The following is a 26,782-nucleotide window of genomic DNA, read 5'->3' as shown; positions in this document are numbered from 1 at the left end:
AGAGAGAGAGAGAGAGAGAGAGAGAGAGAGAGAGAGAAAGAAAGAGGGAGGGGGTAAGATGAAGAGAAAGGGAGAAAGAATAATGTGACGTTTAAAATAAATACATTCCTCCCTTGCGGAAAGATTTAATTACGATAAAAACCGCGGATAATTAAGAATAATGGCTATTTAAGATTTGAGCTACCTGTCTTGGCGAAATCAATAGGAAGGAAAGATTAAGTGATTTAAAAAAAAACATTCCCACGAGAGAGAGAGAGGGAGAAAGAGAGAGGGACAGAGAGAGAGAATGCAGGGAGGGGGCGAGAGAGAGATTGGAGAGAAAAGTACACAGCGAAGTTAAAGTGTTAAAAAACATTCACAATCTAGTAGAGTTGAGATTCTGATTGGCTAGATTGGCACCAAAGTTAGCGGTGTTGTCTTCGCCGCCCGTCACCCAAGAGATGTAACCACGTCACCCCACCCCTCCCCCCCCCACCCGACACTCTTCCAAGATCTTATTCCTCAACGAATTATATATAAAGCATACAGTACACGTAGGAAACAGCTGTTCTTCTCTGTAGGTTTTAGCTACTGTAGATCAGGATTTTAAGTCTTCAAACAACAACAATGTCCATGTCCTTAAAAGTCAAGCACAACTTTCAGTCCGTTTGTAATGAAAATAGTTGAGATTATATAACCAGAGCGTGTCAGTATACCTGCATAGATCAAGACAGGTAACCTGGAACTAGTTAAAGTAATAGAGGAAAATTAGTGGTGGAGTTAAAAGACCTAGCACTTGGCATATCACATTACAGAAAACTTGGCATTAAGTCACGGATAAATTGGCATTCCTATCACATGTACAAAGGAAACTTGGGATATAAATGACGGAGAAACGTTGGCATTCATATCAAATGCACAGAGAAATCTGGGCATACAAAGGACAGAAAAATCTTGGCATTCATATCACATGTACAGAGAAATCTTGGCATGCAAATGACAAAGAAATCTTGGCATACAAATGACAGAGAAATCTTGGCATACAAATGACAGAGAAATCTTGGCATACAAATGACAGAGAAATCTCGGCATTCAAACCAAAATTCTCTCCAGCCTATTTCGTGTTCCCAGCGTTAAAATATATCCACGACTGACCTACGTATGACGTCACTGGATCTAATTTATTTTTGTTTAAATCGATCTACACTGGGGACTTGGTCGTCTAGCATGACGTCATGCCATTCCTTCCAGCACACGGGGCGCTGACAATGGCATGCGATCTCAGAGTTTTCCGTGGTGCCTGACACCGTTGTTTTAAATCTTACGTCATCAATTGAGGGAACGCCCTATCGATAATAGGAATTTTTTTACAGTGAAGTATTGCATAAAAAGGGCAATGGACTCCCAGATTATAATAGCTGCTTTGTAGACCGAATCTGTGTACAGGCGAAAAAACCTGGACATAAGACTGCTAATCCCCCCCCCCAGCAAAAATTCCTCAAAATCTTTTTTTTAAAACGTACATTGATAAAATGTGTTGAAAATCTTTCATTAAAATTGTATGTATTTGTTACGTGTTCTTTGTTTTTTAAAGCAATTCTACTTCTACTCGAAGATCCTCCCCTTATATAGCCTACTGCGGGGTGGGGAAGGGGGAGTGGGTATTTCCGGTGTTTTTGTCGTGAGGGATTTTTGTCCAGGGCCCTTATGTCGACGGTTTATGTCCATGGTTTTCATCATTGTGAGATTTTATTTGTTCAAGTTTTTTTTTTGCCGGGGAGCCATTTGTATGTATTTGTGATGAAAAAATAATATATCTGGGGGTTAATGATAAAGTTGTGAATCAATCCGGTGGGGAACTCCTGAATTTAAAAAAAAATGTTTTAGAAATGGTCTCAATAACAACATCATTTCTCGGGCAATTGTTTTCAGTAAAAGAATGACGCAAACCCACCCTGGCACCAAGAATGTAATTGATTGCTTTGCGTCTATTGGGAAAAGTTTGAAAGATATCCCGTCCAGCTCAGTGTTGATTGTCGTGAGTATCTGGCTAAATTTGAATTACAGAAAGCTCTGAAGTTGCGTGCGACATTAGGTCGTGTTTAAAATTAGGTTTGAAAATTCCAGTTTTTTGTTTAACTTATTCTAAAAATAAAAGAATATAGACGTGGCGTCGAGTCATAGAACTTCATGGTGCATATGAAAGAAGAAACCAAGTATGCAGATAATTGTTGCTATAGGGCTGGTAAGTAGGTCACCAACCAGTTCTATGGCTCATGCAGGTTTTATTAAGCCGTAGAACGGGTTGGCGACCTACTTACCAGCCCTATAAGTTTGAATCAAGTTTTGGTCTATGTTGTTCGTGTGTTGTTTTAGCTTTATATGGTGTTAAAAATATGGTTGTATGTTTTGTTATTTTTTTTTTGTCGTGGTTTTTGCTCCTGGTGTATCTATCTTGCCATTAGGTAACTACTTTAAATTCTTATATCTATTTCTTGATATTAATGCTTTTTTTTTCAAAAAAAAGTTGATGTGATTTTATTTTATTTTGAGGGAATGTTGACTATTACACAAAATAATTTATATATAATGAAATTACGGATTTAAAATAAATAAAAGCCAATCTTAAAAATATTAATACAAATTAATACTTATTTGAAATTGCACGTTCTTCCAAAGATGGGGCGGCGTGGGTGAATGATAGAACGTTTAGCTACTAGCTCGTAGGTAACGAGTTCGGATCTCGGTTCGGACTTGTGACTGTAGAACGTCCCTGAGTCCACCCAACCCTGTTGGGTACCTGACTTACGTTTAGGAAAGTAAAGGCGGCTGGGCAAAGTGCTGGCCGCACCATCCCTCCACATGCTGATGGATGTCAAGAAACATGTCAAGAAACATATGGATGGCTAGGCCTACAGAGGAATCTTCACCTTTTTTTACGTTCTTTCGAAGCTGTAAAACTCGCTTGTCTCTCATTTTGTGCCGCATTCCTTTTGTTTTAACCTCACAAAAACAAAAAGCTTCCAGCCAAAAATATTTTTTTGAAGACTTCAAACAAACTAATTTAAAAAACTCCATATTTTTTGGACATATATCTTCGTTTAAAGATCTGAATATAGATTACATTCATGTCGAAGTAAACATAAGTTTAGGGATAAACTAAATTTAATAACAAAACTTTCAGTGCTGGGAGGTCTGGGCTACAGGTGTAATTTTACTTTGATGTTTCCCACAGGTAAATATTTTTAGGCTTGTTTTCTTTGGTTTTAGCCATTGAAGAGTTCAACTTACTCTTTAATAAAAAAAAATCCGCGAAAAATGGTTTTTTTTTTAACCGGAGTGTGGGAAAGCAATTTAATTTTTTTTTGGCCATTGGCGAAGAGAACTCAAAGGAAACGAATTTCCAACGTGTTGAGTGACGTAACCATCGTCTGCGTATTTACAGCAAACGGTTTTATCATGCGTGAGACTAGAATAGTAAGAGAACAAATAGGTCATACCGCCTTAACACAGTGAAGGAATTGGTAATACCAACTTAAACAGATAAAAAAAAATAATACCACTTAAATCAGATATCAGATAGGTAATACCATCTTAAAAAAGATATCAAATAGGTATTACCACTTTAAAACAGATATCAAATAGGTAAGACCATCTTAAAACAGATATTAAATAGGTATTACCACTTTAAAACAGATATCAAATAGGTAATACTATCTTAAAATAGACCATTTAGACACCACCACCTATTCAAAGTGAATAAAAAGACATCAGAGCATTAAGGCATTTCATCACACAGCATATAAGCATAACTAACGCGACATACTAAACATATACGTTACATAATTGTTCTAGGTGAACCTTGCGATTAGGTAATGATGGTGTAAACTATAATGACCCGAGTTGTAGCAGTTTGAGAAACACTGTCGTATTTATAAACTTGCCAGATATGTTTTTAGCTCACTAGGCCGGTCTTTAGTTTGCCAGATTGAACAGACATAAATGGCCATAAGAGAAAAAAAAGTGCCCAGACAACTTTTTAATATCTCTACACCACCTAACTGCTCCCCCTTCCCCACCCCACCACACCACCCACACGAGACATTCACCCCTCCTGAAATCAATTAACCACACTGACGTCACCGCCGCCGTTGAACTCCTAGGTAAAAGGCAATTAAGGATAAAAAAAAATATCAGCGGTAATTAACAAGTTTAATTGTGTGGAAGATAATCCAATGGCTGCGCTGACATTCCGCTAGAGTTATTTTCTCTTGAGTATTTATTTGTTTGTTGTTTTATAGCGCTACGGGGAGTTATGTCCCCTTTTAGGTCCATGGTGGGTTGTTTTTTTATCCCTACAACATTTATTTCCAATTCTTTCCTATTTCAGTTGATTGCATACTTGCACTCCCAATCACAGAGCAGAGAAATCAATAGCTGCAATCTGATAACATGAGTTGGGGAATTCCTACTACCAGTGTCCAACAATGCACTCTCAGTAAAAATATGTCGGTTAGGTTGTTCGTACTACTGTAATATCGTACTGAGTGTTTGCGCCAGACTTTTGGGTTATGGCTATGCTGGAATAAGGCCAGGGTTTGGGTTAGGGATAAAATTAGTGTTGACATTAGTTTTAGTTTATAGTTTATTGTCACTATCAGTTACCTAACACCCCTTTTTTAGTAGATTCTTGATGCTAAATAAAAAAGTCCCGAGTTCGAACCCCCGGGCTAATGAGTCTCGATACCTGGGGACAGCCATCCATCTAGGAGAGACAACTCCAAAATCAAAATAACTAATGCCTTGTAGTTTGTTCTCGAATGCACCAAGGCTATGGAATCAAATCGAAAAAGAAAAGCAGGCTGAATTTGGAGTCAGCGGCCTATATTGCGCATAACAAGTTAACACGTATACTTGATAGTGTTGGAGGAAATTCCTTCCAACATTACAATTAAGATCGAAGAAGAAAGTTTCCATTATTATGGTATAATTGGACACTGGTATGAAGCATACAGTTTTATCATCACGTCAACCGTATGTTTCTATCAGGTTTTTACTTTCTTCTCAGGTATAGAGCACCCACACCCGTCCTGGGTTAAATATGCGATGGGTAGTTCTATTCCAAGGTTTACTAATCATCGAGTTCGGATCCCGGACTCTACACCTTTGGGTTAGCAAGCATGCACTCTATCACCGATCACTTGCGTTTTCCATTTGTATTTTTAAATCTTTAGCCGTGGTGTTCTTTAAAATAAAGTCGCTTAAAATGCTAAAGGTTATTTTGTGTTTTTATAGATGTGGAATAAAATCAGGAACAACGCATATTGAACATCCAGTGGCATGAAAAAAATATCAATGTCGAACCATGGAGGAATACAAATGTGGGTGGATTGGACATATTTTGCATAAACCAAAATGGAATCCACAAGGAAATAGGAAAGTAGGTAGGCCAAAATAAACTTGGAAAAGGGTCAGTTGTCGGTGATGCAGAAGCAGCCGGAATGTTATGGACCCAACTTAGAGGAATCACCCGAAACTGAGTACGATAAGGAAATGTGGTCGTGTCCCTATACTAGCACAAGACGTCCACATAAAGTATAGTGATGAATGAGAACAAGATCGACCTACATATACCTACAGAAACGTGTGTATTATAACTTAGAGACAGACGGTGATGATGTGAAAAAAACACCACCGAGTTGTCTTGTAAAATCTAAACAGTTGTCCCCCTTAACTCCCCTTCAAGTGTGTCATTTATACCTCGCTAAATATGCCTCACTTGGATACGAGCTTTATAAATTGATTAAAGAAGACGCATCCCCGGTATTTAAAAAAAAAATCTTTTATTCCTAAACACCTGATCTTTCATTCACCTGTTTAGAGCGGCCGCTACGTATTTCATTATTTTTTGTCTTCTCCTTTACGTTCGCGACACAAGAAAATAGAAGAAAAAAACAACCTATCGCTAAGAACACTTGAACCAATTGAAAGGTACAATCGATCGAGGCGAAACTTTACCCGTAGCTTTCTCTACAGGCCGGGGGTATTGAAAGTATTGCTGATCAGGTGGTAGGGGGTGGGGGAGGGGGGTGTAGGTAGATATCGATAGATCCGTTTCATGAATGGAGGCGGCTGACTCTATAGGAAGTCACAACAATAGAGTTGGAACACACGTGCTACACACATCGATTTAAGGTTGTTACACATTGCTTGTAGTGTGTTCAGAGTTTTTAAATTTGTTTTTAATGTGAAATATTGCAAGAAAAGAATAGTATTACATTTTAAATATAATCCATTATAGTAACATTCCCTTTTCGAACATGACGGTCCGTGGGGCAAGTGAAGTAGAGTTCGCCTGTTTCTGTGACCTCGGCATATAAAAGGGTATTGTGGTCAGCACTATACCCCGCCGCCTTTACTTTCCCTAACTTGAGTCAGGTACCCATCAAAGCTGAGTGTACTCATGGACGTTCTACGGACTTGAACACAAATTCAAACTCGAGGCTTTCGGGATAGCCGACGTATGCCATATCAGTCAGCCACGCCTTCCCATAGAATCCATAAAACCGCTGATTATTTCATTTAAATTTTTAAAAAAATGTTTTTATGAATTTGCATTTAGTTTTAGAATGTAGATTTGATAAAAAAAAACATTCTGCGATTTTAAAAATGCGAAACCACAACACGTACCACATAATCTGTGTTGATTTTGTGGAGTGATTAAAATGGGCCATAAGAACTGAGAATTCTAAATATTGCGATAGGAAATAACCATAACTAGATTGAATAAAGCTTCTGGGGAACCAAGAGAGATGATTCAAAGATCCAGCACGATATGAGAAGGTTAACATACATGTCGTTTAACAATAAAAAAAGTTCCAGTGTTGCAGATGTTGAATACAAGATGACAAGTGAAAGATTCCAGTATTAGACACACCGACCCAACCACAAGACTGCCCATGTCCAGTTTTTGCAGACACTCTTCGTGGGTAATGTACGCCTCTACCCCCATATCAGGAGCATTCTACCGGACGAAATAGAAAAAAAAACGTATAATTGGTATGGAAAATATATACTTTAACCCCACCCTGCTGAAGTTTCAAGTCTCCCCCCCCCCTCCCTGCGGAGAAAAATATCTGAAAGAAACATTGCCCATGAGATAAAAGTTTTATAAAATTATGCATTGTCTCTAGCTTGGACCCATAACTTAAATTAAGCACTGACTCCCTCCTCTCCCCCTCACTTTTTATGTTGTTTTTTTTATTTTAGAAAAATTCTGTACTTGACTGGCTTGACTCTCTGGCAATTTTGGAAGAACAAAATAAATAATAAAATAAATGCCGCTTATTAAGGTGTGTAGATAACTTTAATAAATAATTCTTAATGAAATAATTACATATAGTAAACTTTCTTACAATCAAAATCATGAAAGATTAAATGTCACATGCTAAGCTTTTAATTTTCATGTTGGAGAAAATCTTGCCATTTTGTTGAGTTATTTCCCTTTAAAAACCAACAGGGAAAAAAAAAACCCTCTCCATCTATAGTCATTTGCAAACGACCTCGCCGCACACAAAAAGTGGGGGGGGGGGGGGGGTGGAGGCAGCAATGACGTCAGTGTGACACCGATACTCTCGAGTCAACGACGGATCATCGAACGCCCCCCTACTGAGCACAAACAAGCCAATCAGGTAAGAGCGTGGACTAATATCACTCGCAAGTTACGTCTTCAAAGATAATCTGCCTTCTACCCCGAGTCCCGAGTTTATTACTGGTGGCGGCGAATACCACCTTTCTTGAAGGTGGTATTGATTATTTGTTATGATTTTTTTTTCTTTTATTGATCTAATGAGTGCCGGGGTTTTAAATGAGGCTGAGGTCTATTTCGGGAATCGGCCTAAAAATATAAATAAATGGGTTTTTTATTCAATTATTAAGTCTATTTATAATATAGGCGTGGCCTAGCGGTAGAGCGCTAGATCGCTAACCCAAAAGACTCGAGTTCGAATCAGGGTTTAAGTCGGTAGAACGTCCGTGAGTACAATCAGCTTTTAAGGATATCTGACTCACGTTAGGGTAAGTAAAGGCGACTGGGCATAGTTTTGACCAGTGTTTCTTCCAGACTTTTTTCTCTCCCCCCCCCCCCCCCCCCCCGAAAGGATGCCTGGAAGAAACACTGGTTCTGACCACAATATCGCTTCATATGCCGAGATTACAGAAACAGGTAAACTCTACTTCTCTTGCCCCATGGACCGCCGTTCGAATAGGAAACTTTTCTTACTTATAATATAAAGTAGGTGAATGGACATGGACATCCGCATATATATATATATATATATATATATATATATATATATATATATATATATATATATATATATATATATATATATATAGGATACATATGTGTGTGTGTTTTATGTAAGTGTGCGTTTTAAGGACTGGTAGTGCGGAAACCGGGGTGATTAGGAAAAGGCAAAACTTGGGCGTGGCTACCTGGATTATGTTTCTGCACGTAAGATATTAAAAATTAAAATCAGACGGCATGAAACCAGCAAGAATTTTGTCTTCATCCCCCCCCCTCCTTTAACCCCCACCCACGTCTACAGAACCAGGCCGTTAGATGTGTGTTTGTGCTGCGAGAGTTCTGCGTGTAGCTGTGATTTCAGATGTTATCATTAAACCCTTGGCGTCGACGGCTTGTTTTATACCTGCAGTTGCACCGACCTCCTGTTGTTTCAAGTTTTGTTTTCCATTACCACTGCAGGCAGCCATCACATAAATACAGATTACGTGATTTCGTCTTTTCAATACAACTGCAGGCATCACATAAATACAATTGATTTAGTTGCAACTGCAGGCATCATATAAATACAACTGATGTGTTTATAACTAGAGGAATCACAAAAGTACATCTGATGTGTTTATAACTGCAGTTATCACATAAATACAACTGATGTGTTTATAACTGCAGTTATCACATAAATACAACTGATGTGTTTATAACTGCAGTTATCACATAAATACAACTGATGTGCATACAACAGCATAAACACAAACGAGGCTCAGAAGGGCGTTACACTTAGGGGAGAACAAAAGGGGACCACCTACCCCCCCCCCCCCCCCCCACTGATTAAAAACACAATAAAGCACTACCCGCCCATGCACACAATAAAACCCATCAATTTGATCAATAATTAAACAGAAGTGAAAATTTAAAAAATCTTCTGTACGATATACTGTTAAAGTTATTAATGTTTAGATCGTTCCAGTTTATAGGCCTATGTGTGTGTTCTACATTATTATTACGTGCGGGTTTTAAAGACATTGAGAGTAACTGTGGCGTACTGATACAAGTACACTATAACTTTAGTAACGATCCAGCTCTTTTGGCTGAACATACTAGCTCCACTTACCCATCAAGCAATGACCCCCCCCCCCCATCCTAACCCCAATTCTAGACCAACAGCCCCCACCCACACCCCATAAGTAAATAAAGCAAGCGCCCATGCATCCACTGCGTGTATTTGTTCCGCTGAATGAAAAACAAAACAAAACATAAAACTTTTATACGGGAGACCAAATGGGTCATCTTTTGTTATCTTTATCGGTGACATTGTAAATATGACAATACTGTTTACATCCCCCCGTGTCACGAAAAATTTCTATTGTGGACTTTACGATAACAGACTTCACATTTTTTGTGTGGAGCTCTAGAACATCATCCGCTTCTTGAGTTTATCTACATACATCTAAAAATGTAAAAAAATAAAACCAAGCCAATCTGGCAAGCTCTAGCAAAATCCAGATAGTTATCGCGAATGTAGACCAGAGTGTTTTTTCTCATGTGAATTTGGTTGCAGTGTTTTTTTTAAATATACGGTAAACAAAACGGTGACATTACAAAAGAATTACCAGTTCGGGGTGGGGGTAGAGGGTGGGTACAATGTAAACATAAAACGGGTGACATTTCAATACGGTCACCGGTCATGACGGTACAGGTTAAATAAACGAACCACACATATAACTGGCAGGGTTAAGGTCTAGAAAACGACGTACATGTATTTGATGGTGACGTTAATCGTGAACTTTGAACTGAGCGTATGGTTGACGTCATTTCTCGTAAAGCTCAAAGTCTGGTGTCTTGCTAGCACTGGGATGGTTCCACACCCCTATACCCCTCGGTATGGAGGCACTGCCTGGTATTTAAGATAGTTCCTTAACTCATCCAATGCGTTAAGTTTGATGTAATTCTAGAACAGGGGGTAGCCTCCCCTTTCCCTTTCCTCTCCCCCCCCCCCCATCTATTCGGTATGGTGGTGGTGTATGGTGTTTATGATAGTCTCTTTACCCATCCTATATGTTGTTAGGTGTCATCTAGGAAAGGGATAGCTGCCCCCCCCCCCCTACTCGTATAGGTTTATGATCGTTTATGACAATTTAATATAGTATCTTTACCCATCCTATTTGTTAAGTTTGGTGTCATTATATATAGACGTTGGCTGCTATGGAGGATAGTTCATTTGCCCATCCTAAATGTTATACAATTTGATTTCCTCGTAAAACTGAAGTAGGGTGCCCTTTCCCCAACCAAACTCCGCGTGTTACAAAGTCGTCGCCTCATACGCTTATTTTTACGTATTTTCTCTTTTGATATCAAAACTAGGGTGGGCTGCACGATCTCCAAAACCCAGGGGCGTCGCCTGGGTGAGTTTGATTCAATTTATCGTAGCGCTCTGTGTTACATCTTCTCGGTCTTCATGCCAAGACTATGACCTATTTCTCCCTAACCCCTAGGCGTCGCCTATTGTAGGTATTTATTCTTCACAAATCATGTTTATTCTAAAGTCTGGTTGCATTCTAAGTCTAGGATAGACCCCCCCCCCCTCTAAGAACGTGCGAGACGTGTTGTTTCAATTATCGTATTGCTAAATCTGCGACATTTGTGTGTGTGTGTGTGTGCTTCTGTTAAAAACTGTTTGTAGACGGCGCACACAACCCCCAAACACCCCCACCCACCCACACACACACAACACCAATACAGGTATTAGCCGGGTGCGAGAAGTTTAAAACTTAGGTCATGCTTTTCATGCTTTACAAGTGTAGTTGTATGTTGTGTCCTCACCTGGTGAGGCACGCAACTCCCCACCCCCATTCGCTGTTAAAACAAGTTATACTCACTACCGGCTTCCCTGAGGAAGTTCATCCTCCATCACACATTTAAGATAAAACACATCCTCCCTCACACTTTTAAGATAAAACACATACTCCACCACACTTTCAAGATAAAACACATCCTCCCTCACACTTTTAAGATAAAACACATCCTCCCCCACACTTTCAAGATAAAACACATCCTCCCTCACACCTTTAAGATAAAACACACCCTCCCTCACACCTTTAAGATAAAACACATCCTCCCTCACACCTTCAAGATAAAACACATCCTCCCCCACACTTTCAAGATAAAACACAGACTCCCCCACACTTTTAAGATAAAACACATCCTCCCTCACACTTTTAAGATAAAACACATCCTCCCTCACACCTTTAAGATAAAACACAGACTCCCCCACACTTTTAAGATAAAACACATCCTCCCTCACACTTTTAAGATAAAACACATACTCCCCCACACTTTTAAGATAAAACGCATCCTCCCCACACCTTTAATATAAAACGCATTCCTCTCCCACACTTTTAAGAAAAAACACCTTTTCCCCACACTCTTAAAACAACACCACCCAGAAATGTTTTCTATACCATAATTAAAACTCAATAAACCTGGCTTAACGATTCTAAGACAGAAATAATCCTCAAGTCTCGGCCCAAATACAAAAGCCCATTTGATCAAGTTACAATCAATGATTTTATTTAGTTTAATCTACGATCAAACCCTCAACACATTTACGTTTGTATAGAAATATTTTCAGTCAATAATTTATCAACATGAAAACATTTTTTTTTTAATCCTTAACACATTTAAGTTTGTATAGAAATATTTTCAGTCAATAATTCATCAACATGAAGACATTTTTTTAAATATTTGAGACAAGCTCAGATAGGATTAAAAAAAAAACAAGCAATTTAAATTTAGTTGAATTGGTTCTTTTCTATAAATGTTGATTAACGGCTTAATTTTAAGACTTTAATCAATCTTATAGGCAAATCGCAAAATTCCATTAATTTCCGCCCTTAGCGGGTTAGAAAATTGCGGTCTCGCGTTACCTAGGCAACAGATTGGTTGATGGGAGGACTGTTTGGTAAATACTGAACCCCCACAAATGGATGTGTGTATGTAGATAAACGAAGCAACGACGATTGTTAATCATGCACGTGATTTTTGTAGCCTCAAATGGTTATCGATTTGTTTCAAACATTTCGGTTGGTTGAAACGACATCACGTGACATGGACGCCATAATGGAGCACTCCGCAGAGCAAATAATTTTAAATGCGGAATGAGGTTTATTTTTTAAAAAATGCATTGCTTTAATGACGATTGAGAAAAACAACCAACAAATTTAATTTTGAAGAAATTCTACGCATTAAAAATACAACAGCTCGTGTTGTATTTTAAATGCGTAGAATTTCTTAATGAAAATCGTTGAATACAATCCTAAAAATGTTGAGATAATTACGTTACGGTAATTTTTTTTTCACATTTAAAAATACATTTTTGTAATACCTGTAAAAATAAGATTCCGAAAAAATTAAATAATAGCCCTGACGAACGAAACCACAGAATTCAAGTTTTATCAATCAATGCGCAATAGAACGTAACAGGAAATGTGAAAACTGTGAGGGGGGTGGGGGGGGGGTTAAAAAGGTTGATTGAGGCAATGACGTCAATGTTTTCAGTAAAAACAAACAAATGAAGCAGATTAACATCGGCTGTAAATTGTTGTGTAGGTTGTGTCTCGGCAGATCTGCTGCCGTCTGCTAAGTGTCTTATCAGCTTTAGTTAATTTACGGCGACTGTTGGGTTTTAATTTTTTTTTCTCTTCCGTGGAAAAGAAAATGTAATTAAAATTTTAGTTTCCAGATTCTATGTTTGAACAGGTGCTTACATTGTTCCGATCTCATTCAATCCTATCCAACCCCCACACCCCCACCCCATGCCAGGCACCGTCTGTCAATTTCCTAGGTTTATAAGCCAGGTTCTGTAAATCTTTCAACCCATTTTGTGTATAACTTCAATGCAAATGACAGTAATGAAGTTTTTAAAGCTAATCGGATTGTGTATGCCGTTACTTTTAACTTAAACGTAAAATCTGTTTTATTTTACAGCGATGTAAGATGACGATCAACAAAAGGTGGATTGGACAAAAATTGCCTTATAAAAGTAGTTCAACAAAGAACTTAGCACAACAGTATGGGACACGTCAGGACAGGACAATTCACAAGGAAAAATGTGGGGGGAAACGAAGTTAAAGATGGATAGGCCATATGTTGAGGAAACCATCAACAAGTATTGCCAGACAAAGCTTATCATGGGATCTATCCACAAGGATAAAAACAAGGGGAGACACAAACAAAAATTATTTTTGTTCAACTTTTTCCACGTAGACAAAAAAAAAAAAGAATGGAAACTTAACTGAAAGGAAAAGCTGGCCTTATTAACATTGACACATCATTTAGCCTTCTTCTTAAACAGAAAAAAAAACAACACCTGAATAGAACATAACTTTCTATATATGAAATGGACACCTTCTCGTATAAGGGTGGGGGAGGGGGTGTTCCAAGTAACTACAACACAGGATAATATGTAATACAATGAAAGCTAAATGAACGTTGTTATTCACTGAACTGTGATCATATTACGAAAGATTTTAACTGTTTTAAACTGTTGTCGCTGATTTTTTTCGATACGTAGTGTCATGCTTGGCCAAGTGCCACATTACGCTATTCAAATCTTACAGAGAACACACAAGTATGCAAGTGACTTTTATTCACATACACACTTAAACATATACAAAATATGTATATATATATATACATATTTATATATATATATATATATATATATATATATATATATATATATATATATATATATATATATATATAATATATATAATATATATAATATATATATATATATATATATATATATATATATATATATATATATATATATATATATATATATATATATACATATATATATATATACATATATATGAGATTAATCTCTTTGTTTATATTTAAATACACACACATACACCCATATATATATATATATATATATATATATATATATATATATATATATATATATATATATATATATATATATATATATATATATATATATATATATATATATATATATAGAGATATGTATTTGTAGGTGTAGGTATAGGTGTAGGTGTAGGTGTAGGTGTAGGTGTAGGTGTAGGCGTAGGCGTAGGCGTAGGCGTAGGCGTAGGCGTAGGCGTAGGCGTAGGCGTAGCCGTAGGCGTTGGCGTTGGCGTTGGCGTTGGTGTTGGTGTGGGTGTGGGTGTTGGTGTTGGTGTTGATGTTGATGTTGATGCTGGCGCGGACGTGTACGACAATGTGGATGTTGTTGTATTCGAGACATAATTTACCCTTCATTGTTTTATAATTTTATGACAAGGTGTCAACACAATTTTATTGGTTAATTACTGCCAGAATTAGATCGCTAATGCCCCGATTTGTAAGTGGGTCCAAGTTCAGGTCTCTCAACACCCCCCCCCCCCCTTTTTACCCCCCACCCCTCCCCCCGCCAGTAAATTTAACACTTAGGGTCTAAAACATTTTTATTGCTGTTGCAAAAGACAAAAAAACAAGCGAGAGATTAATCCACCTATTCTAGCTAGCTGCTACATTGGTGTCAGTAATGTGAATATACTTCAAGTTTCAACCGTGGTGAGACTATGTAAACATGTTGTCTTGTAGTGAAGTAATATCTGTTGGTGTTCAATGCTCACAAATATTGTAAACAAAATCAGACCACACCACCGGCCACCCCCTCCAAAAATGAAATCACATTTCAGTCTACCCGACCCCCATCTAAGAAACAGCATATTTGGGGGTGGGGGTGTAAACTTTTCCCCCTTTAAAATATTGACTAAGCTGAGTACTAATTAAGTATCTGGAACCATTTCTTATTATAATTTAAACAACTTTAAAAATTGAGAATTTTAAAAATGCAACATGTCACATTATATAAACCCTCCCCCCCTCCCCTTCGTTACACAAGCCCGACCCGACCCTCCACCCCTCTCCTACTCTCTGACTGTGAAATCATTAATGGACGACCATTTAGCAGTAATTAATTATTGACACCTGGACAATTAGGCCAAGGAACTCGCCTACAGGCGAAGATGTAATTAAAACCTTTCGCGGTTTGAGCATTTGAAAAACAAAGTGATGGGGGGGGGGGGGGGGAGAGGGCGGTAATGGTCCCTACAACAATAAACCATTGCACACAAATTGCCTAACGGTCGATCTAAAATCTGGTTCCGGGTCTTTGATCAAATGTTTAACAAATAAACACGGCCATCATTTTTTTAAATCCAAGCACTTATTACAGAATAAATAAAGTTTAGTAAAAAGAATGTTTTCATAACTTTGAAGATGTTTCATCTTTTTCCCTTTTGTGACCTAGACGCATGGGGTAGATGAAGTACGGCTAATCTGTTTCAATGAACTTGGGAGACAAGGAGGTAATGTGGTCAACACTATGCCCAGCCGCTTTTGTTTCACTAACGTAAGTAAGTTAGGTACCCTTCAGAGCTTGAACACCGATTCGAACTCTAGGCTTTAGGTTAGCAGTCTGGCGCTCTACTGCTATACCACGCCTGTGCATTCGAACTGAGCAGTTTGACGAGGTCAGGTAAAGTATTACTACATCAGTCTGTGCTACTAGCACGCACAAACCGACGTCACACATATAATGGCACTTTATATTCAGTCCAACCACGATTAAAGTAATTACAGTCATTATGAATTAACAAGAAGCGAATGAAAAAAATAACGTATTTAAAGTAATTGCCATCTGTAAAAGGTCAATAAGTTTTAAACATAGAAATCCCATCAGTATTGTCGTACTTCTTCTTCTTCGTTCTTAGTTGTAACATTAGGTGATATACTCCAACATAATCAAGTATTGCGTGTTAGCCTTGTTATGCGGCACATGACCAGTCGAATCTGACCCCTGCCTGTTATTTCCTTCTAGTTGTTCTTTTATAGGCTTTGTTTAAACGTGAATAATCTACAGGGTAGCAGTTTTTATTTTTATTTTGGAGTTTTCTTTCCTAGGTCGGTTGCCATGCTCAGCTATCCAGAGTTTCTTCCAGGAAGAAAGTCTACCGCCCCAAGCCCTCATCCCCCCCACCCCACCCACACATCCCCGAACGAAATGGAATTCATATAGAAAATATGGTTTTACTAGTGTCCGCATCCCCGGGAAATTTAGTCCCCCATCCCCGAAAATATCAAGTGCCCTCCCCCCTGGAGAAAAAGTTCTGAAAGAAACACTGCAGCTATCGAGCTTCATCTGCCCAGTCTGCCCTTCAGCCCAGTCATACAACACAGCGACTTCTTCAAAGGCATAACATGAGAAATATTTAACCGATGCAGCTGGTTTCATTTGGTAATTTATTTCCCTTTAATTAATCTACATTGTTGCTTCCCTTGTTTCCGTTTTATTTTAATTTAAAGAAAAATAATGTTTAAACGCATGCTAGAATCAGACGTCAAACAGACGACCGGAAGTCCTTATCTGCGTGAGATCGTCTGATAAGCATGTTTGGCTCCAGGGCTGTTGACAAACTGATCGTCAGGTGAGAAACGGCTGCCGTCTGCCAGTCCGCGTCATGAGCCACTCAATTTAGTTTCGATATCCGGCATTCACTTTTTAAGTACTCGACTCTGTATGTGTGTGTGTGTATAACCGCTTTCGTCATCAAGTACCTACGTCACGTGCGTATCTTACCTGTTAATCACGTGTTTAGACGTATTATGTGTGTATACGTCTGTGGGAGTTATGTACGTAATTAGTGTAGATAGGGGTCATCCATAAATGACGCCACGCTTTCTTTGGACGACTTTTACCTCCCCTCTCCCCTCCGTCACACGACGTCACAAAAAGCCAGACCCCCCCTAAAATGACGTCACACATCAGCCTACACCCCCCCCCCCTCAAAATTGCAGTTGAATTTTTTTTTAAACATCGATATTTTTCTAGAATTTTATCTAAACTGTCAAAATAGAGTATTTTAATCAATTCATACTACAATTTATTAATACAGTTTTCTAAAACGCAAAATAACGTCTAAAATTCGTTTTCTAACATTGCTTTTTTATAATGCAAAAGTGTGACGTCGCACCATCAGAACCCCCCCCCCCCCCCTCCCTCTCATCACACACCGTCCTTAAAATTATGGACCCCCAACCTCCCCCTTACGAGTGCGACGTCAATTATGGACGACCCCATAACTACTGTTATCCCAATTGTAAAGTAAATAATGTGGTAACTTAAATCATTTATTTTAACAGTACGACATAGACCAAAGAAACATGACCAGTTTATGGAACAATTAACTCATCAAAATTATCTAATTGCGGACAAATGATTGGCCGTTAAAAGTTTTGGCTATAAAATCAGCTGAAGGTTTTTTTTAAACGGAACAATAAAAAAGTTTCGCCAATCTTAAAAAAAATGAAAATTTACTTGAAAAATTATTATGGGTGGGAGGTGGGGGGGGGGGGGGGGGTTATTTTACTATTGAACACCCTAGGGGTAATTAATTACGTTTTTTATCGATAAAATAAAAACGTCACATAAGAAAAGTCATATATAAACATTTTTTTTTTAAAAGTAGGGTTCAATCTGGAATAAGTTTTAGAGGGGGTGAAGTGACATTGCCCCATGCCAATATTTTTATTCCCCTCAGACCTGTCGAAGTGGTTTCAATTATTTTCGTCTAGAGAAATCTCACCGGGACTGTGATTTATGGTTTGGTCTGTCTTGTAGAGCTTGATGTCGATCGTGTGAAATTTACTAGCTGTCTTGTAAGAATTGATATCCGTCTTGTAAGACTTGATGTCTGGCTTGTAAGACTTGATGTCTGTCTTGTAAGACTTGTTGTCTGTCTTGTAAGACTTACTGACTGTTCTGTAAGACTTAATGCACGACTTGTAAGATTTACTAGCCGTCTTATAAGACTTATAATATGTCATGCAAGACTTTATGTCGTGTAAGACTCGCTACCAAGTAAGTCATGCTACCTGCTGTGTAAGATTTGCTGTCAAGTAAGACTTGATGTCGTGTAAGACTTGATGTCATGTTAGACTTAATGTCGTGTAAGTCTTGATGTCGTGTAAGACTTGATTCCGTGTAAGACTTGATGCCGTGTAAGACTTGATGTCGTGTAAGACGTGATGCCGTGTCAGTCTTGATGTCGTGTAAGTCTTGATGTCGTGTAAGATTTGCTGTCAAGTAAGACTTGATGTCGTGTAAGACTTGATGTCGACAGCATGTGAAGACATGCCAGACAGACCCATGCCAGACAAGTCAGGAACCCAGCAGTGACGGCCGGTGGTCGTGTCGTTTATTCCACGTCTACACACCCAGGGAAATACGTTTCTTTCCCCCCTCCCCCTCCCCCCTTTTGGCCGCCATCAGAAGATATCTGACAGGGAAGAAATTCGTTCGAGAATAATGGACAGTATTTGACAGATAAGTAAAGCCCATTTGGGTTTTTCCTTGTAAATGTGGCCAGATCAAATAAAGAAATGGCGAGTCTAATGCAATGTTCAAGTTGGTACTCTCAGTTCAGGTCCGGTCTACCTGTAAAAAAAGTGACGACATAACATCAGAGTTGCGATGTTCTAAAGACTCGAACACTCTACTTGCCTCAGCATCTCGGGCTAGAAATCTTAAGTTCTGACAGGTCAGCTATAAAAATCTGGGTCATAACACACAGGCAAAACCTGTTTTACCCAATAGAGCTGAGACAAGGAGAATAACTGCCACAAATAAGTAGAAAACACAACAATTAATAAACTCGTGTATCAGAAAGATTCTTCGAATAAGCTGGCCTAAAACCATCAGAAATGAGGAACTATGGCAACGGATAAACCAACATCCAGCTAAAGAAGAGATCCTCCAGAGATGAGGGATGATGTTGATGGTGCCCTAGGTAAGATGAGGGGAGGCGTTGGTGCTGAGGTAAGAAAAGTATGGGGGAGTTGAGCCCCAGGTAAATGAGGGGTGATGTTGCTACCTTAGGTTAGTCTAGGGGAGAGGGGCAGTGTTTCTTCCAGACTTTTTTCTCCGGAGGGGGGGGGCACTTGAAATTTACGGGGGGGGGGGGGGGGGGGGGGGAGGCGGTCAACGTTTTTGGGGGGGGGGGGGGGCGAACACTAGTAAAAGTATGTTTATTATATAAAATCCATCTCGATCGGGGGGGGGGGGGGAGGGGGGCGGTAGACTTTCTTCGGGGGGGGGGGGAGGCTCTGCCCGCCCCCCCCCCCCCGAAGAGATGCCTGGAAGAAACTCTGGAGAGGGGTTGCATAGGTAAGCTAATAAAAACCAATAATCCTACCCACCCTCCACTAATAATAATATACTCATATTATTCTTACATTTTTCAAATACTTTTTAAGGCAAACATAAGCATAACTTCTCAACTGCACTTTTCTTTTTGAAAAACATGCAAGATGCCCCCTCCCGCCCGGTATTTGATTTACCGTCCATTCTCGAGTAGGTGGACCAGTGGCGTTAAATAAGCGCAACACGTAAGACTGAATAGTGCAGATATGGTGAAGTGTGTCTCTAATCAACATGAGTAAACAATATTTGGAACCATTGGGGTTTACAAGCTTTAGAATAGGGACTAAACATTACATAGTTTTGTCAAAGGTAGTATCTTATAGGGCAGACAACAAAGAGTACATTTGGGATTAGTTGTACTTTATTGACAGACCATAGTTAGTACAATTAGAGCTAGTACTAAATGGTACTGAGAAAGACACTATTTAGTACAATTAGTGCTAGTACTAAATGGTACTGAGAAAGACACTATTTAGTACAATTAGTGCTAGTACTAAATGGTACTGAGACAGACAATAGTACAATTACAGCTAGTACTAAAGTACTGAGACAGATAAAGTGAGTACAATCGATAGTACAATTAGGACTAGTTCCTAATTGACACATAATAGACTGTATAATGCTAGACAATAGATAGTATAATTAGATTAGTTCCTAATTGAAAGACAATCGATAGTTCAATTAGGGCTAGTGCTTATTGATACTGGTACAAAAAGGACTTGTACCTAAATTGACATAGAAAGTGCATTAAGGAGTAGGACAAGTTCCTATTCGACATACAGTGATAATACAAGGACCAGAACCTAACTGTCAGACAATAGATAGTACAATAAAGACTCAAGAAATGCCGAATAGTTAATATGCTTAGAGCTGACTTATGAAGACAGCATTGACATGCATTGACCTAGAATCGTATGTTAACATGCACGAACGTCAAGGTGTTGACACGATGACATGACAGTGACAAGTTACAGGTAAAGATCAGGGAGAGTGTGATGTATTACTTCATCGTGGTCGCTAATTTTCGATTTTATTTCACAGGCTTTATATATCCGTCTCCTCTGGCTAACAGTGTTGGAATATATTTTTAAAAGTTATTTTTATCCATGAGTTCACGATAACAGCCAAGAAATATAAACTTTAAAATTTTAGGGGAAATGCGATAGCTATGGTTAAAAATGATTGGGTTTTCGTTGTTGCTTATTTTAGTTTTATCTTACCAGTCTAAAAATTGCTGACCAAGCATCGGTTCATTTTTGGGCTATATTTTGTGTTTTGTGATAGAGGAAAGGTGTCAAACAAGCGAGGTAAAATAGATTCGGTGTTTATTTTAAACTTTAAAAAAACTAAAATCGAGTACATGAGCAGACTGTATCATTTAGTACTGGTTAATGCCACTACACTATAATACTATAGTGTACCATCAATTCAGTTTCGGGTACTTTTAAATGGGTTGGCTTATGTTCTGGGCCACTTAATGCAGGTACAAGTACCCTCAAGTGGTTTCGCCCATGTGCCGCCCAATGCAGGTACGGGTACCTTAAAGTGGGTTCGTCCATGTGTGTATAGAAAACCACTTCAGACCCACGTGATAGTTGAGTTGATCCTAGTGATTACGTTGTACTTTGGTTTCGTTGTATAGACCGGCCACACACCAGCATAGATCCGACACAGACGCTACACACCAGCATAGACCCGACACAGACGTTACACACCACCATAGACCCGACACAGACGCTACACACCAGCATAGACCCGACACAGACGCTACACACCAGCATAGACCCGACACAGACGCTACACACCACCATAGACCCGACACAGACGCTACACACCATAATAGACCCGACACAGACGTTACACACCACCATAGACCCGACACAGACGCTACACACCAGCATAGACCCGACACAGACGCTACACACCACCATAGACCCGACACAGACGCTACACACCAGCATAGACTCGACACAGACGCTACACACCAGCATAGACCCGACACAGACGCTACACACCACCATAGACCCGACACAGACGCTACACACCAGCATAGACCCGACACAGACGCTACACACCACCATAGCCCCGACACAGACGCTACACACCATAATAGACCCGACACAGACGCTACACACCACCATATACCCGACACAGACGCTACACACCAGCATAGACCCGACACAGACGCTACACACCAGCATAGACCCGACACAGACGCTACACACCAGCATAGACCCGACACAGACGCTACACACACCCGACACAGACGCTACACACCAGCATAGACCCGACACAGACGATACACCACCATAGACCCGACACATTCCCTACACACCACCATAGACCCGACACAGACGCTACACACCAGCATAGACCCGACACAGACGCTACACACCAGCATAGACCCGACACAGACGCTACACACCACCATAGACCCGACACAGACGCTACACACCAGCATAGACCCGACACAGACGCTACACACCACCATAGACCCGACACAGACGCTACACACACCCGACACAGACGCTACACACCACCATAGACCCGACACAGACGCTACACACCATAATAGACCCGACACAGACGCTACACACCACCATATACCCGACACAGACGCTACACACCAGCATAGACCCGACACAGACGCTACACACCAGCATAGACCCGACACAGACGCTACACACCAGCATAGACCCGACACAGACGCTACACACACCCGACACAGACGCTACACACCAGCATAGACCCGACACAGACGATACACCACCATAGACCCGACACATTCCCTACACACCACCATAGACCCGACACAGACGCTACACACCAGCATAGACCCGACACAGACGCTACACACCAGCATAGACCCGACACAGACGCTACACACCACCATAGACCCGACACAGACGCTACACACCAGCATAGACCCGACACAGACGCTACACACCACCATAGACCCGACACAGACGCTACACACACCCGACACAGACGCTACACACCAGCATAGACCCGACACAGACGCTACACACCACCATATACCCGACACAGACGCTACACACCACCATAGACCCGACACAGACGCTACACACCACCATAGACCCGACACAGACGCTACACACCAGCATAGACTCGACACAGACGCTACACACCAGCATAGACTCGACACAGACGCTACACACACCCGACACAGACCCTACACAAATCCGACACATTCCCTACACAGACCAGACACGTTCCCGACACATTCCCTACACAAATCCTACACAGACCCTACACAAATCCGACACAGACCCTACACGTTCCCTACACAGACCCTACATAGATCGAGAAGCTGAAGATCAAACACTGTAAGAACCAATTTGTCATAGAATATTTTATAACATACTGTCACATTATTTCTTCACAACAATGAAACTTCAGCAAATTTGCAATGGAAGTACCAAGTTACTGCTTGTTGAAAAAAAAATTTAAATAACAAATTTTAACTTGACAAGAAAAGCTTATTTATTCCGTCATTCTCGTTCACTTTTTAAAAAAAGTTTTAAACAAAGTGTCAGTTGTTTCAACAAAGTATTTTCATTTAAAATTGTGAAAGTTAAATACATAATTGTACAAAGATATGTTTAATTTACGTTTTCATTGAAGCATATAATTAAATATTTTCAAATGTTAGTTCCATCAATTATTTAATATTTTTTTTTAATTAAGCGCGGAGATGTTATTAGATCTGTGTACAAAATATGTTGGTTCTGGTATTGTGTAGCTGTTGTTGCTGGTGATGGTGCTGGTGCTTATGATGGTGATGGTGGTGATGGTAGTGATGGTGGTGGTGGTGATGGTAGTGATGGTGGTGTGATGGTGGTGGTGATGGTGATGGTGGTGGTTGAGGAAGTGACGAGAGTAGTTTTGGTTTCTGTGGATGAAAACGTGGATACGTATATATTTTAGATCCATATATGTATTAATGTGTGTGTAAACATGTCGAAATATTCTTATTACATTGGTTTGGGAGATAGCCTATATATGAGTCGAAGGGTTGTGTTAGTGCACCGGGTAAGATAGGGGTGGTGTTGGTGTCTCAGGTTATATAGGGGGGTGTTTGTGCCCCAGGTAAATGAGAGGTGGTGTTGGTGCCCCAGGTAAATGAGAGGTGGTGTTGGTGCCCCAGGTAAATGAGAGGTGGTGTTTGTGCCCCAGGTAAATGAGAGGTGGTGTTGGTGCCCCAGGTACATGAGAGGAGTTGTTGGTGCCCCAGGTAAATGAGAGGTGGTGTTGGTGCCACAGGTACATGAGAGGTGTTGTTGGCGCCCCAGGGACATGAGAGGTGTTGTTGGTGCCCCAGGTACATAAGAGGTGTTGTTGGTGCCCCAGGTATATGAGAGGTGGTGTTGTGCCACAGGTACATGAGAGGTGGTGTTGGTGCCCCAGGTAAATGAGAGGAGGTGTTTGTGCCCCAGGTAAATGAGAGGTGGTGTTGGTGCCCCAGGTAAATGAGAGGTGGTGTTGGTGCCCCAGGTAAATGAGAGGAGGTGTTTGTGCCCCAGGTAAATAAGAGGTGGTGTTGGTGCCCCAGGTAAATGAGAGGAGGTGTTTGTGCCCCAGGTAAATGAGAGGTGGTGTTGGTGCCCCAGGTAAATGAGAGGTGGTGTTGGTGCCCCAGGTAAATGAGAGGTGGTGTTGGTGCCCCAGGTAAATGAGAGGAGGTGTTTGTGCCCCAGGTAAATGAGAGGAGGTTTTGGTGCCCCAGGTAAATGAGAGGTGGTGTTGGTGCCCCAGGTAAATGAGAGGTGTTGTTGGTGCCCCAGGTAAATGAGAGGTGGTGTTGGTGCCCCAGGTAAATGAGAGGTGGTGTTGGTGCCCCAGGTAAATGAGAGGTGGTGTTGGTACCCCAGGTGAATGAGAGGTGGTGTTGGTGCCCCAGGTAAATGAGAGGTGGTGTTGGTGCCCCATATGAGATGAGGGATGATGTTGATGATGTTCTAGGTAAGATAAAGGGAGGCGTTCGTGATCAGGTAAAATAAGTATGAGGGAGTTGAGCCCCAGGTAAATGAGGGGTGATGTTGCTACCTTAGGTTAGACAAGGGGAGGGGGGGGGTTCCATTGGTAAGTTGATAAAAAAACAATAATCCTACCCACCCTCCACTAATAATAATATACTCACATTATTCTTACAGTTTTCAAATACTTATTAAGGCAAACATAAGCTTTGTGGATGAAAACTTTCAAACTTCTAGTGAGTAAACTGTCCGTTATCAAAAGATTTTAAGAGCAGCATCGAAATTAGAACAGCCAATGATGAGTTAGACGAAACGATATTAGCGTATTGATGAGTATCCAGAGACGAAACATTTTAAAGATGTTAGGATTAACCTTTTTCTAAGTGTCCATCTTCATTTGTACGGATTGCACATTCAGGTCTATATTTTTTTCACATCTCCCTTGGTACCAGACACCGTCCTTCCCGGGGGAGTAGTACCCCTCCGTAAGGTATGTCCCTACCCCCACCCCACCCCACCCCCCATGCTTTAAAGACAAATCTGCGTTTATGTCCCACGTAGATAGAAAATTAATGAACGCGTCTAGCAGTTAATTGTAAACCTTATAAAAATGCTTATATGATGAATTTCTGTTTGACCAAAGTATTTTTCGTAACGACAACTACGCTGTCTAAAATAATTACTGATATTAATAAAAAAATTTTAAAAAGTTTAATACGAATCATGCTTTAAAAGCCTTACAAGTCGTATAAAAAAATTAATTTTACTAATACTATATTTTGAAAACTCGACCATAAAGTTGATATTGTTGTTATAGATATAGAACTCGGAAGAAAGAATAGGCTGAGACGTCTAAATTGATACAATTATTTGTGGGTTTTTTTTTTTTACATCAACAAAAATGTTTACGTTATAAATAAACAAAAAATATTGCTATTTCTAAAATGATGTATTAAACATAGCGACGCAGATTATTGATTATGTTTAAAAATTAAGATAAGTCAAAAGTCAGAATAAAGATTAGTAAAAACATAGGAAAATATAACGGATCATACAAATACTAACAATGTACAATTAGTACACATGGATACATCTGTAAACACAACACATGCAAATACCATTTAGACTCAACAGATAGACACATCAGATCCAATAAATGTAAACAAAACACAATCACAGAACACTTACACTCGTACAACCCATATAAACACAACATACACAAACACAACACATGAAGATTTTTTTAATACATAAACATTTAATATACAACCGTAACAAACAGAAACACAACACACACAAACACAGCATACGTAACCACTTTACACACACAAACAAAACACATACAGACTTTTACACATATAAACACTTAAATACCCACACGTAACATACAAACACTCATTATATACAAACACAACACTTGCACATACACTTAACACACACACAAACACAACATACTAACACTTAACACAACACAAAACAAACACAACACAAACACACACACATACAACCTCACAACTTCAACAAACAAACACTTAACACACAAAAACACAACACATACAGCCACAACGCATTCAAACTCGTAGCACACAGACACCACAACGCATACTCAACACTTAACACAACACAAAACACAACACAAACACTGGCTTTACCTGGATCTGATTGAAATCCCCTGCAAACAAACGCCGTCAAGTTGAACTATAAAAACACTATCAAACAGTCAAGAGTTGTCTCCCCTTTTAACTCTTCTCTCCCCCCCTCTTCGATTTTCTCAAATTAAAAAAACCGGCTGGCGTCTGGAACCGCTCTCTCCCCGCCTGTCCCCACCACACGTACCTCACAGCGTTACCTTACGCTCCACGGGGCTGAATATTAGCCCTCGTGGGAAGTTAGGTAATCACTGAATCTACCTGGTAATATTGATCGGTTCGATTATCGACTGTTGGATTTTGAATGGAGTCGATTAAAACATGTTTTTTTAAACTTGTTTTAAAAGATTTGACATTTATTTTGAGGATAAAAAGGTAATTAAGAGAGAAAGACAGGGAGGGGATAGGAAGATGGAGACAGGCATTCTCTGTGTTGATTTACCTAACATAATGTTCACAATGTTTTATGTTTCTTCTCTAGTTTTTGTGTCAAACATTGTTTTGGTTATACGTTAGTTACTTCCCTTGAAATACAGTAGCCTGTTTTTAAACTGCTACGCTTTTATGATCAAGA

At 39.8% G+C, this 26,782-nt stretch overlaps 1 protein-coding gene across 2 annotated transcripts in view; it reads right to left on the bottom strand.

Annotated features, from left to right (window-relative positions):
• The window catches only part of LOC131928373 (putative 3',5'-cyclic phosphodiesterase pde-5), a 103,011-nt gene extending 76,681 nt beyond the window's left edge, over positions 1 to 26,330 (bottom strand). For both annotated transcript variants that reach the window (XM_059284376.1, XM_059284375.1), the window contains exon 1: positions 26,212 to 26,330. The gene's annotated coding sequence lies outside the window, so the exon portion shown is untranslated. The remainder of the gene's footprint in view (positions 1 to 26,211) is intronic.
• Between the last annotated feature and the right edge of the window lie 452 nt (positions 26,331 to 26,782).

Source organism: Physella acuta, unplaced genomic scaffold (assembly GCF_028476545.2).
Source record: "Physella acuta isolate Inbredline_101_S28 unplaced genomic scaffold, ASM2847654v3 ptg001493l, whole genome shotgun sequence".
NCBI lineage: Eukaryota > Metazoa > Mollusca > Gastropoda > Physidae > Physella > Physella acuta.
Note: the sequence above shows the minus strand (reverse complement) of the source record. Positions and strands in the feature narration are given on the sequence as shown.